Genomic DNA, 9,851 nt, shown 5'->3' with positions numbered 1-9,851 from the left:
GCCGTCACTGTCTCCGCCTGGGGACAGCGAGGCCGAGCTTGCAAGAAGGGCAGGCGGCGGAGGAAGGTGCGGGGCGGCTCTGCCGGCAGGCTCGGCGCGGCGGAGCCCGCTGCCGCGGGGGCGGGCGCGGGGCGGGGCGGAGCGCGGCTCTCCGGGCCGTTGCGGGCAGCCGAGGGGAGGGCCCTGCGGCCGGTGACTTCATGGGAAGGGGGCGGTGGCGGGAGGTGGGTCTCGCTTTCCGTCTCCCGGTGCCGTCTGCAGGGCGGGCGAGAGGCGGCCGCTCCGCCGGGCAGCGCGGGCGGGGGGACAGCAGTGACGGAAAGCGGCAGCTGGGGGGGACGGCAGCGGCAGCGCTGGGCTGACTCGCCCCCCCCCCCACCCCCCCCCCCGCCTCCCCGGCCGGAGGAAGATGGAGCTCGGTTAGTAAGGGCTTGCGGGAGGAGCGGCGGGAGCAGGTAAGAGCTGCTTCTCCCTCCTCCTCCTCCTCCTCCTCTCCCCTGGCTGGGAGCGTGGCAGGGGCAGGTCAGTGCGGCGGACGGGCCGGTGTCATTCAGCGGCAGGCAGGTGGCACAGGTGGGCCCGGCCCGGCCCGGCCCGCAGCGGTGTCCTTGCCTGCGGGCTGCCCGCTCCGCCTCGGCTGCAGAAGTTCCCGCTGTGCGGAGCTGCAGACGGTGGGAGGGCAAAGCCCTCGGCCGTAGCTGGTGAGGGTAAAGGCTGGCGTTTAGAAACACCTCCCGCCCCGTGCCTCGGGTTTTTGTGGTGGGGATGCGGGCAGGTCTGCCGGCTTTGCCCCCGCCCCGTCTCCCCCAGCTCATCGACGAGCTCCGGGAAGGGCTTCTGCATTGCAGACTCTCGCCCTAGCTTCGCTTCTGCGTTCGCGGCTGTGTCTGATAAACGGAGCCTGCTCCCTGGCCGGGTGGTCCGGTGCTGCTCGGGCAAGAGGCCGATTTGGGCAGGTGGTATCTCCTGTGGTTCCTGGACCCTGTCAGGACATCTGGGGGACTGACCTCATTCCGATAAATATTAGAGGTACATATGATATTTGTTCTCTCTCTCTGAAAGAGCTACAAAAGGCAATCTGTCAGGATCTGTGTGAATAATGATCATTTGGAGTTCACAGGGTGCCATATAGTGCAGTGAGATATAATGTGCATATAAAACGTAATGCAGTGAGGTACACGACCTTACATAATCTAAATTTAAAAAGCTCGCTACCCCTATGCCTACCCTGGAGATTGTAGGAATATGTCTGTTCTAAGCTCTTTCTGGAGGCTTGTTAAGTATCTATCTGACAGAAAGATGCAGAGCCCCTCGGGAGCCAGTGCTGAAAATAAAAGAATAAATTCTTGACTACTTTTGCTGTAGTTCTGTCACAGTAAGTTCCTCATCGCTGGTCAGTGTCACGCATTCACAGTGATACTCATGGCTATGTGGGCATACATAGCTCCACACTGCAATAGGGAATGGTCTCTTCTGTTGTCCCTCAGATGCGCCTTTAAATTGACCAACTGTAATGCTGTCATATTTTAACAAACTCTTGAGGCTTCTCTGCTTAGGCCTGAATAGTGCTACAATATCTAGCATACAGATATAAATTTAATGTAAACGGAAAGAAACCTTTCACAATTTTCATTTGACCTTCAGCGTCTCGGACAAATACTTGAAACTGATGATCAGGGCAGGTATTTTGCAATGCACTGGTTTAAAATATGTTGCTGGATGCAATATATACAACTCCAGTCATATCTAGGATGACACACAGTCAGTGTTCTGAGCTCTATATCCAAAGGAAACTAATGTCTGATAAATTTGGCCCACATTTTATTTTAACTCAGTCCTTACAGATGACATTGACTTTAAAAAAGGTTGCTATGGCACAGATTTAAAGCAAAGTATATTAAGTTTTTGGAATTGAAACTGCTGTTGGTAGGAAAAGCTTTGATTTGTTATTTATAATCTGTTATCTGGATCTGTTTTCTGCTCTTGATGTGAATTGACTAAATGGTCTCCCTTCTATGGATGAAGGCCAGATTTGGCCCAGGTGTGCATGTGCTCCTCACACAGGGGCAAGCTGGAGTTTCCCCATTTGAATCAGGAATGTAGCTGAATATCCTCTGGGATACTTTCTATTACAAGCCTGTATGCTTTTGATAAATCTGTAACATTGGTTGTGGTGTGGAGTGTAGAACCAATGTGGACTATGTATGCTCATGCAGCAGAAACAATGGCATGATGGGGAATAGAAATGACCTTTTTGTGAATCTTGCTCTTTTGTGATATTATGTGTTTATGTTTGTAGTTTACAAGAAGCTCAGTCATTTGCAGGACAGCTTAATTCATGTATAACATAATAACTGTTAAGAGTATGAGGCTGGGTAGGGGTCAGGTCTAATAGACTAATAATTTGCTATATGTATAGTGCAAAAATAACTGATTGTTTGCTTAATCATAATGTATCTATTTTTGAAAAAGGTCATTTTTTGCAAATGGAATCTAGAGGGTTTTGGTCTTGGTTTACCAATACAAGTTCAAATAAGGGTGATAATGCCTGGATGTTATAGGCTCCAAGTAAGCATGGAATTACCAGGTGGGAAGGTATTTAGTAATTTCATAGTAAGCCTGCCTCTGCATCTTTCATTGCCCCTGGTACATGTCCCTTATTGGCATGTTGGTGGACTCAGCAAAAAGGCCAGGGACTGAAGAGGCTTTGAGTGAATGGGACTTCAGGTCAGGAATTTTGTAGAGCTGTATACATGCAGGTGTGTGAACATTGACTCAAATCTTACCAATGCAACCATTTTGCTAATCATTGCCATAGTTGCCCTTTGTGTTACTTACTAAAAAATTAGAGAATCTCTGTTTTAAGTAGCCAAAGTACTCTATATGTAGAACATCTAATTTTTATTTAAAACTATATATTTTAAAATCTATTCACCATGATGTTTTCATGTCATTTAGTCTTGTATGAGTTCATTGGTATCGTACCTGTGTTATTTAGGGAAAAATCGTATTTTGTAAAATTTTTTATTTACTGCATAGACGGATACAAACTGTATATATCAACTTGTCACATATTGTTGTTTAGCTCATTATTGCCTTTAGGCATAGTAACTTCTATAGTCTTAATAGGAGGAGAACACCACTGGCAAGGTGTTCCCACGTAGTTATGTATTGCTGGAGAGAAAGCTGAAGCTGAAAGAGGGAAAGGACTAAGGGAACTAGCAGAATATTTGTCACCAGATAGTCCAGACCTCAGATCTTACAGTGTTCAATGAGGTCTCCTTCTGTTTAATATATTCTGCATTCTCCAAAACATCATGAAATCTGAATCTCCTTTTGACTTGAATTTCATAAAATATCTTGGGACTCATATTAAGCAAAAATTAAACATAAACTTTTAATTAAGGAAATGGCAAGCCTTTAAAATGTGAAGTGCAACTGTTATTAAATTGAGGACTGAAAGAAGTAGAAAAGGCTTTGTTGTTGTTGAAGGTTTTGTAGTCTACCAGTTCATTTATAGTTGATATGCACTGCACAGCCATGCAAATGCATTCATAGGTATTTAGACCAAAGCATAGAGCTAAATGGTATGTGGACCTTCTGAACAAATTAATCAGTGTTGCTCTAATGAAAAAACTGGGAGACTAACCTGACTGCTTAGATGGTCTGAAAATTCAGCAGTGTAGTCTTATGCAAGAGTAGAAGTTTACCAGTTCAAGTGTGATATAAATGTTGCATAGATGTTACACTGCATCTTCCTATATTTCTTTGTTGTTGGTTTCCTAAGACAAAGCATGACACAAAACTGAGGAACTTGAGTGTCCCCAGATAAGATGGCAGAACTGTCCTCAAATCCTTGATAGTAGTTGGTTTTATTTTAAAGGCAGATTAATTAGTATATGCATGTAAATGTAACAATACAACTATTTCACCATCAAATATTTTCTAGTCTTTGTTTAGCTGTCCTTCCCCAATTACTGACCTAAGGGAGGAAAAATTGTAAATCTAACAAGCATGGAGATACTGGAGATCTGAAAGACTTGACTTTCAGTTCTGTTTTTATGTTGTTCTCCTAGCATAACTGCTTCTGTGATGAGTATTTCTGATTTTAAGTAGTTTGAAGAGACAAAGCTAATTGTGAGGTATTTCAAGTCTCATTCTCAGTTTACTTCAGATTTTTGTTCTATTTGAGGCCAATGCTGTCTATTTTAGGATACGGTTATACCAGTGATTTTTAGTCATAGTGCATTGCCGTAGTGTTTTACTGCAGAATATTATTGACATTATCTGTACTTATCTTATTTAACATCTCTTGGGTGGACCCTTGGCAAAGCTTTAGGCTTGAAATAGAGAAACTGTTGAACTTGCTTATTAGCTTTTATTAAAAGGATTTATAAATTCATTTAATATTTTAGAGTCAGCCTTTTGAAATAAACTTTAATTTGAAAAAACCCAGAAATTCCAGGACAAGAGTATGAATTTACTCTAAGATAGTTTGAAAATGTAATTTCTTATGTATAGTTTGAAAATGTAATTTCTTATGTAATTATAGAAGAAATGGAGGATTGCTATTACTGAAAGTATTTTTGAATACTTCCAGTTTTTTTCAGAATGAGCATATCTGTAAATACTTCATGATACATTTAGTAAAATTAGTATGTTTCACACTATGAAAATTTCGTCAGTCAGAACAGTGAGTTATGCTCTCTGACCATGATTTAAATCTTGTATGTGATGCTTCAATACCATTTAAACTGTACAGAGAACAAAGTATGTTTTTTTAAATACAAGGGTAAAGTAGCCATTTTTATCTGTCTGTTTCTCAGATATGCAGTGCTCTACAGTGAATTTTTTTTCACTTGCACATTCTCTTAGGATCTGCTGAGTAATCATATGCATTGACTAGTTGGGGCAAAACCCATGTAGAAACTGAGCAAGCTGTGAAAGAATTTTGATTCTTGTTTTTGTCACAATGGTTATATTTCCACTATTGTTTTCAGAATTAGAGTAAGGAACACTGAGAACCTGTTCTTTAATTAGATGCTTGAAGTATCACGTTTCTAATCCTGATGTCGGCTGATGCCATTAGTGATCTCTGTCATATGGAAATTTACAAAGTTGTTACTGCTGCATATGACCAGGAGATGTAATATATTTCTAAGCTATTGCTGTGATGTTATCAGAAATGTGTTCTAATGCCTGTGATTAAAATGGCTAGCTGCCATGGTGATAGTACCATAGAAACTGGTAAAATAATCATTGCCTATTAGGAAATCTGAATGAAAAAATTCCTCTCTGTTTTTCTATATTTTATGTTTCAGCAGCTTAGCTGGAATGAAACTCTGCTGATGTTATATTCCTGATAGAAGAAATTATTGAACAAATTCCTTTGCTCTGTGTTACACAGCAGACCAGGCTAAGGTTATTGTATTGGTACTGTCAAAACATAAAATGCGTGAGTGACTGACAGTTCAGTCATTCCACAGACTACTTCTAGTCTCAAGAACAAGGGCATTGGAGTAGAGGCCTTTCTTACAGCATTGATCTTTGTTGGTAAGTCACTTTACTCTCTTCTACTGTAATTACTTTCTAAATACTCTGGTAAGTATAATTTTCTTCAAAAGCACTATTCCAGCAAAGAAGGGCTACGGCTGTGTCCCATAGGCAGCGCCTACATAGACTCTCAAAGCACAGTAATGACAGAACTTTAATTTGGGAGCCTGACATTGTAAAAGGTTTTGTCTGTCTTGAACTATGCAAATCATGAATACAAGAATGCCAAATGAGATCATACAGCAGATAATATCTTTACTTGATTAGCTTTTTCTGTCTCTTTTGAGATCCATTGCAGCAAGAAACAAAGTGTGAGAAACAGTCCCTGACTTGGATTGCTCTGTCTCTGGTTGGAATGAGTCATTTTTCTATTACTGGGAAGTGACTCTGTCAGGTACTTACACCCTACTGGAAATTGCTAAGCAAGGACAGATATATCTGTCTAGGTATATACTCATTAAATTTCTGTGCAAACACTTATATTGCCTTCAAAGTTTCCGAGATACTGCAAAGGAGCTTTTATCCTGTGTTATATAGTTTTTCCCCTGTTAGCACTGAGATCAGTGTAAAGGAGAGATTCTTGATGATGGTAGACCTGAGGTTATTAGTTAGATTCAGTCTGTACTAAGCAGCAAACAGTAGAAGTAAAACACAGGCTATCAAACTCTACACTTGGATACAGATATGACAGCACACTTGCTCTAATCAGAATAACATACTTATCTGAGAACAGAACCCAGACCAAAGTGTTGCAGATGGTTATGTCAGGAACACTTAGACTCGGATCTACCATCCCTTACCAGAAACCTGCCCGTCTCTCACCTGAGAATATTTAATATCCCAGTTGCTTCTATTTTAAGTCTGAGACCTGTTACAGTGTCAATTCCAGAGAAAAGGAGGACGTATAGTTGTATTAAATAACATTGTAGTAATGGGAAAAGATTATTTTAGTGTGAAGAAAGCATTGATTTAGCAAACTATAATTAAGTGTGAAGCAATGAAATCACCTCCCATGTCTCTCTAACTTTACATCTTTGTCTCAGGAAGAGTACAGGTGAATTAAAGGAGAGGTAGAGTATAAAGGAAAGGCAGATTTATGTAATTCCAACAGAAATAATGACAGAATATACAACCTATAGATAAAAGTTCATATGTGGGAAAGATTCAAGGGGTATCATGTGTTCATCAGTTCTACAAGAACAGCTGAGTAAGAGCTGGAGGAAACTTCCTTTCAGCACAAATTAACAGTAGTCTCCCGGAGAAGGCCAGCAGGGTAACATTAAATAAAGTTAGGTTGATACAGTGTCTGGAGTTTGATGAGTTGAGGCTGTTTGCTGTTAAGAAATTGCCATTGAAAAGTAATAACCTTTTAATTAGCTGTGAGTACTGGGATGCCCAAGCATTTACAAGCTGAGGATTAAATTCAGAGATTGTGAGGTTAACCTGAAAATTTGGTTTAAAACAAAAATCACAACAGCTGAGATGCTTTATATCAATTTAATTTTTTTGTCAGTGTTTCATATTTGGTTTTTCAATAATCATAAAAGCAAGTCTTGAAATAAAACCATGGGAGGGCATGTCAATGCCAAGGCATTTAGGGGAAGGTCCAGGTCTGAGTGGCAGTTTGCCACAAGGATTTGAGGTCCTATGAGTTATTCTCACAGCTTCTTATGATGTATAGTCTTAATATGCCGGGAGGCAGGGGGGAAATCAGATATCCAAATATTCGGCTTTATACAATGTCTTTCTATGTTGAAAGACCTGTATGAAGGAATGAATTTTTGAGCTATGTAGTTGGGGATGACTTTTAGTGGATGAGGAACACTTGGAATGACATGTCCTGTAGAAGCTAAGTGTTTTTTAGCAATAGACAGTTTGTTTCTTCCGGCTTCTTGATATGAATGCAATATTTTAGGACCTCAGATATACAGAACTTATATCTATCTGTTTATAATGGAAGTTTTCTTGCATGTTTGTGTTATGGTAGAGTTTCTCTGTTCTGTACATTGCTAAATACTTGGAGGCAGGGTTTCAAATAAGCTAGGAAAAGTTGTTTGCACTCACATAAGTAATCATTTTCTGGGAGGCACCCAGAAGTGCTTTACTGATTTTCTTTCTCTTGTATTCTTTTCTGTCTATAATCATACTTGTATCACTTTGTTCTAATATTCCAAACTGAAGATGCTTAAAAGATAAGGACTGTATAACAGTCTTGAGCAGGAAATACGAAGACAGATATTAATTACTGTATAGGCAGACTACAAATGCTCAAAGCAAATTTAATCAGGAGTGATAAAAGGATGCCTATTCTTGGCAAGAATAGGAGGAAGGTAAAGACTGTGAAAAAAACATGTTCTATGAAGGTTACACAGTTTTTTTCTCCTCCTTCAATAAAGAAGGTTCTCTTGAAGAAGTGCTATGTAGAGTTCTGTAATGTCTCCTGGGCAACACAGTTTACATTTTTATTGTTCTGCATTGTTCAAAATTTCTTCTGACATTGATAGATAAAAGCATGTGTAGAAGAAAGATTAGCACCATAAAGTCTAGAGCTGTGTTGTTTGTAACAGTAATCATTTTTATGTTGTCTCTCTCTGGGCTACATCATCTTTGTAACAGGAGATACCCGTTTTCTATCACTTCATCCATCCCAAATACTTTTCTCAGTTCCTTTACCCATCAAAGGGAGAATCCCTGTAATTGGCAAAGGAGGATGGGTCAAATAGAGGCTAGTAGGTTGGAAATTGAATCTCAGGACTTGCAACTGGAGAAATTAACAACTTTGCAACGGGGTCCAAGTCTGTTTGAACTGGCTTTTTTTTGTGATTGTAAACAGATGCTACAAACTATTTATTACTTATTACACATGGGGGAATCTTCTTTAAAGCAAGCCTGAAGGCACTGATTTACTGGGACATGCACCTTACTGATAATGATGTATTGCTTATCTGCAGGCCTGGTAGCACTCTGACCGCAAAAAGATGATATGCTCATTTCAGCAGATAAGCAATATGTAGTCGTACTGGAAAACCTGATGAATGTGCATCCAGTTGAGGTATTGCTAGCTTGGCTGCTCTCCCTCAGCGTGCTAATGCAGATCAGGTGCTTGAGATATAAGCTCTTAGGAGCACAAAATGTTGCACTAGTGAAGTGCAGACCTCAATTAACATGGAAATATAAATCACTGCCTTTTGCTACCACAGGAGATGAATATTCATGCCTGAGCAGCTCAATTGTAAGTATCTGGAGTTGATGAGATGGTTGCATCTAGCTGATAATCTCTTGACTTTCTTTGATAAAGAATTTGAGAAACAGAGCCATTATAATTTTCCTTCCTCCAGTTTTGTCTCCTAAAATATGCTTTACATGAAAATGGGAAAAATGGTTCCTTCAAGAGCTATTCAGTTGTTAGCTTTCATTCCACATGCCTCTCATTTAATATAAAATATTTTCCTACCCAGTATAAATAGAGGGATATGTACTCAGGAGAGAAGGTATCTCTGAAGCCAATTGGTTGTCATTAAATGTGTATTTACAGCTATCAAAGAAAAATATGAAATACCCTTCTTTGAATTTCTTAATAAAGTTTACATCCATAAAAAGATGCTTTATTTTTGTGAGGAAAAGGTTGGAAGAGCACATAATTTTAGTCTGCATACTGTATGTCATTGTGGGTAGAAATAACCCTATGACTAATTGTACCCCAATTATTATCTTATAGAAGTTATAATAACATGAATATGTATGTTTTCTGTGAACCATTTTTCTTATAGAAATCCGAGACTTATCAGTGGAGGAGAAAATTATTTTGTCTGTAACAAATTCCTTGAGAGTCATGCTGCCACGGTCCCTGGGAACTGGAGAAAAAGAGGTCTGGAGCTTTAGAAATACAAAACCAAACAGTCCACCTCCCCCAAACCACTGAAAAGGACCTTCTTTCCTAGTAAAATAATGCCAGAAAATAGCCTTTGAGTTGTGGAGTTTTGAGTCTCTTTGGCAAAAGGTGACCTCAGAGGGAATGGTTGTGGCAGTAAAATACATTTTAAGCTGAAATGCTAAAACAGTGAATGGCCAACAAGTGGATTTAGCTCACTACTGTTACCATTACTCTGTTCACATTTGGAAAACAAAATCTTTTGCTGTCGGAGAGCTTCAGATTAAATCCTTGATGTTTCAAAATGCTTTTCATGACTGATATCTATGGAAAAAATATATTTTGTGCTGCTTGAAATGATGCCTTGTCAATATATTCACTTTTAAAGTGGGGCAAAATGTAACTGTACAAAAATTTGCCATATAGG

At 39.9% G+C, this 9,851-nt stretch overlaps 1 protein-coding gene across 8 annotated transcripts in view; it reads left to right on the top strand.

Annotated features, from left to right (window-relative positions):
• The first annotated feature begins 352 nt into the window (after nucleotides 1–352).
• The window catches only part of OTUD7A (OTU deubiquitinase 7A), a 154,042-nt gene continuing 144,543 nt past the window's right edge, over nucleotides 353–9,851 (top strand). For 3 of the 8 annotated variants that reach the window (XM_075045459.1, XM_075045457.1, XM_075045456.1), the window contains exon 1: nucleotides 355–455. The gene's annotated coding sequence lies outside the window, so the exon portion shown is untranslated. Of the gene's footprint in view, nucleotides 456–9,851 lie in introns of all 8 variants that reach the window. The other 5 variants (XM_075045461.1, XM_075045460.1, XM_075045463.1 and 2 more) reach the window with 5 other exon arrangements.

Source organism: Buteo buteo, chromosome 13, assembly GCF_964188355.1.
Source record: "Buteo buteo chromosome 13, bButBut1.hap1.1, whole genome shotgun sequence".
Lineage (NCBI taxonomy): Eukaryota > Metazoa > Chordata > Aves > Accipitriformes > Accipitridae > Buteo > Buteo buteo.
Note: the sequence above shows the minus strand (reverse complement) of the source record. Positions and strands in the feature narration are given on the sequence as shown.